Source organism: Heterocephalus glaber, unplaced genomic scaffold, assembly GCF_053883595.1.
Source record: "Heterocephalus glaber isolate CG9 unplaced genomic scaffold, H.glaber_assembly_v1.0 deba00001613, whole genome shotgun sequence".
NCBI lineage: Eukaryota > Metazoa > Chordata > Mammalia > Rodentia > Bathyergidae > Heterocephalus > Heterocephalus glaber.
The window spans coordinates 18,489,917-18,494,479 of record NW_028258384.1 but is presented as its reverse complement, the minus strand read 5'-3'; the positions used below and the strand labels follow the sequence as shown (position 1 = coordinate 18,494,479).

Genomic DNA, 4,563 nt, shown 5'->3' with positions numbered 1-4,563 from the left:
TAGAAATATTTTTAAAAGCTTGATGGGGAATAAGACCTATATTAAGAACCAACCCAAGAGCATAAAAGAGCAGAGTGACTGTCTTGAATGGTGAGATTGACCAAGAAGGGGCGTGAATCAAATTTGTGAGTTGGTAGAAACACTTCATTGTTGAAAGTTTTATCAAAACTTTGTCATCATATATTTTTCAAAATGTCCTAAGTATACAACATGAAAATTGAACATGAATACAAACTATGGATGTAATTAATAATGTATCAATATCGTTTTATCTATTACAACAAATTAACCATATTAACAATTCAAGATGTTAGAGGGGTAAGTAAGGGGAGCCTAAGCATATGAGGACTCTATACTCTTCAAAATTTCTCTAAGCCTGGCGCTCAGTTCTCTCCTCTGGGAAGCTGCAGCCATGATGGAAGTTTAAGAGTTGATCCGCTGTGAAGCTAGGCCCGGCTCAGGAGAGGGAGACGTGGCCGCCGCGGCCCAGAGCCTCTCTCAGCGCCTGTGAGCAGACGAGGGGGCAACGCCCTCGGGGAGCTGGCCGGCCTGCGGCAGCGGTAGTGACGGCGGTTCTCGCCTGCTCTGGGGCTCCTCTTCTAACCGCGCTGCTTCGTCTCGGCTTCTCCTGAAAGGAACGGTGGAAGCCGTGGGCTCGGGCGGGAGCCGGCGAAGGCTTGGCGGCGGCGCCTCCCGCTCCTGGAGCGAGGGGTAGAAGCGGCGGTAGCTTCGGCGGCGGAGAGGGGGCCGGAGTTGCCTGTCACCATTTCCAGGGCTGGGGACACCGGAGAGTTGGTCTCTCCCCTTCTCCTGCCTTCAACATGGCGGCAGCAGCACCTCCAGGCACCGGCTCTAAACCTTCCCTCCGCCGCCGCTGCACCCTTCCCCCCCGCCCCCCCAACCCCGGGCTCAGGAGGCTGCTGCAAGAGGCAGCCGTTCCGAGGATTGTTTGTGGTTTCCCCATGCCGCTTGCTGCCGCTGCCAGGCCGCTAGCTGCTGAAGAGAAGCAGGCCCAGTCGCTGCAACCATCTAGCAGCCATCGCAGCAGTCATTACCTGGCCACGGTCCAGGACCAAGCGGCAGCAGACCGAGGGACATCGGCGACCAAGTCCAGAGCCATCTCCATTCTGCAGAAGAAGCCCCGCCACCAGCAGCTTCTGCCATCTCTCCTCCTTTTTCTTCAGCCACAGGTTCCCAGACATGGCAGCCATCATCAAAGAGATTGTTAGCAGAAACAAAAGGAGATATCAAGAGGATGAATTCGACTTAGACTTGACCTATATTTATCCAAACATTATTGCTATGGGATTTCCTGCAGAAAGACTTGAAGGCCTATACAGGAACAATATTGATGATGTAGTATGGTTTTTGGATTCAAAGCATAAAAACCGTTACAAGATTTACAATCTATGTGCTGAAAGACATTGACACCGCCAAATTTAACTGCAGAGTTGCACAGTATCATTTTGAAGACCATAACCCGCCACAGCTAAAACTTATCAAACCTTTTTGTGAAGATCTTGACCAATGGCTAAGTGAAGATGACAATCATGTTGCAGCAACTCACTGTAAAGCTGAAAAGGGACGGACTGGTGTAATAATTTGTTCATATTTATTACATTGGGGCAAGTTTTTAAAGGCACAAGAGGCCCTATATTTCTATGGAGAAGTAAGGACCAGAGACAAAAAGGGAGTAACTATTCTCAGTCAGAGGCGCTATGTGTATTATTATAGCTACCTGTTAAACATCTAGATTATAGACCAGTGGCACAGTTGTTTCACAAGATGATCTTTGAAACTATTCCAATGTTCAGGGGCAGAACTTGCAATCCTCAGTTTGTGGTCTGCCAGCTAAAGGTGAAGATACATTCCTCCAATTCAGGACCCACAAGACGAGAAGGCAAATTCATGTACTCTGAGTTCCCTCAGCTACTGCCTGTGTGTGGTGACATCAAAGTAGAGTTCTTCCACAAACAGAACAAGATGCTAAAAAAGGACAAACTGTTTCACTTTTGGGTAAATATGTTCTTCATACCAGGACCAGAGGAAACCTCAGAAAAAGTAGAAAATGGAAGTCTATGTGATCAAGAAATTGATAGTATTTGCAGTACAGAGCGTGCAGATAATGATAAAGAATATCTAGTACTTACTTTAACAAAAAATGATCTCGACAAATCAAATAAAGATAAGGCAAACCGATATTTTTCTCCAAATTTTAAGGTGAAGCTGTCCTTCACAAAAACAGTAGAGGAGCCATCGAGTCCAGAGGCTAGCAGTTCAACTTCTGTAATGCCAGGTGTTAGTGACAATGAACCTGATCATTATAGATATTCTGACGCCACTGACTGACCCAGAGAACGAGCCTTTTGATGAAGATCAGCACACACAAATTACAAAAGTCTGATTTTTTTTCGAGGGATTAAAAATCATGAAAATAAACTTGAATAAACTGAAAATGGACCTTTTTTTAAAAACCGGCAATAGGACATTGTGTCAGATTAGCAGTTATAGGAACAATTCTCTTTTCCTGACCAATCTTGTTTTGCTCTATACATCCATAGGGTTTTGATACGTCTTGCCCAGTTGAAAAAAGGCTGTGTAGCTGTGTTATGTATATACCTTTTTGTGTCAAAAGGAGATTTAAAATTCTATTAGGATAAATAAAAATGGCACTTTCCCCATTTTATTCCAGTTTTCTAAAAGTGGAGACAGACTGATGTGTATACTTGGAAATTTTTCCTTTTGTGTTTTGTCACCAAGTGAAGTGGCTAAAGAGCTTTGAGAAGTACAGGTTCACATCCTACCCCTTTGCACTTGTGGCAACAGATAAGTTCGCAGTTGGCTAAGAGAAGTTTATAAAGGGTTTTTGCTATATCCTAATGCATGTGTTCAGGTTAGGGGAATGGAGAGAGTGCTCATAAAGGAATATATTTTATGCTGGACTCTGGACCATATACCATCTCCAGCTATTTACATGCACCTTTTTTTAACATGCTACAGTTATTAATCTGGACATTTGAGGAATTGGCCGCTGTCACTGCTTGTTGTTTGTGCATTTTTTTAAAGCATATTGGTGCTAGAAAAGGCAGCTAAAGGGAGTGAATCTGTATTGGGGTACAGGAATGAACCTTTTGCAACATATTAAGAATCCACAAATGAAGGGAAATAAAAGTGATGTGGTCATAGATAAGAAACAGCAACAATAACTTAACCATATAAATGTATAGGCTATCAACAAAGAATGGGCTTGAAACATTATTATAAAAATTGACAATGATTTCTGAAAAATATATTTTCTGAATTGTAAAAAAAAAATTTCTGTAAGCCTGAAAGTGCTCCCATACATACAAAGTTTATTAACTAAAAAGAAAAACTCATTGTTTGTACTTGAAATAAAGGTAAATATAATGTGAAACAAACAAATCCTTTTGAAATGGTACTTTTACAAATCAAATAAAATTTAATTATATTAATTATATGAATTCAGAAATGTTTAGAGAGTGGAGTGTACTTAAATCAGCAAGTTACCCTTATGTATAGCACAAAATGTATGAAGTTATGTATGGAGAGGGCCTGAGAGATGCAGAGAAAAGTAAAGCCAAACAAAAATGTTAATTGGAAAAATTAGGGTATGTGTACAGAGGGATTCACTGCATACATTTTTCAATAGTTCTAAATTTTTTTATATTTTCATAAAATGATAGAAGCCTCAATGCCAAAAACTTTTATGTGCAATGGCATTTGAAGAGTTAGCATAGCATTGGAGAAATCTGTATTTGTATGATACTAACATACTTTAAGACCCAATGTAATGCTATAAAAATCAAGACAATGTGTTATACACAAAATAATAGAAACATACTAATAGAACACAATTGAAACCCAAGAAATAGATTCACACAAATACAGTCAACTGACCTTCTCAAAGGACTAAGCACAATTCCATAAAGAAAGGATAGTCTTTTTAATAAATGATGATAGGCAAACTGAACACTTACATTAAAAAATCTATACACATCTTATTTATTTCACAAAAATTAACTGGAATTGATCAAAGAACTAAATGTAAAATCAAAGCCATATAACATTTTTAAAAGAAAAAGGAGAAAATGATCTAGGTGACTTTGAGTTTACCAAAAATTTTTTTGGATGCAACACCAAAAACACACTCCCTAAAAGAAAAATTTTATAGGATGGGTTTTATAAAAGGAAACACAATAAACCCTTATGTACAGTCAAAGACAGTAATATGGGAAAGAAATGACATGGGGAAAATGTTTGTAAAATGTATATCAAAGTGATTCCATTCAAAATATAGAAATGATTCATAAAACTCAAAAATATTTAAAAGCTCAAATAAAACATGGGCAAAATATATGAAAACACATTTAAAAAAAGAATATATGGCAAATACACATATTGAAGGTGCTCAGTATCTTATGTCTTCATGGTATTATAAATAAGACAAAAATGGTATACCACTACACCTTTAAAGGTCTAAGTATAAATAAAATAAGTTGGCAACACTCAGTGCTAGAAGAACGTGAACAACATAAACTCATT

General features: G+C 39.2%; 1 pseudogene; it reads left to right on the top strand.

The window, feature by feature from the left end:
- The first annotated feature begins 920 nt into the window (after nucleotides 1-920).
- On the top strand, nucleotides 921-3,354 carry LOC101710562 (phosphatidylinositol 3,4,5-trisphosphate 3-phosphatase and dual-specificity protein phosphatase PTEN pseudogene; annotated as a pseudogene).
- Nucleotides 3,355-4,563: the final 1,209 nt, after the last annotated feature.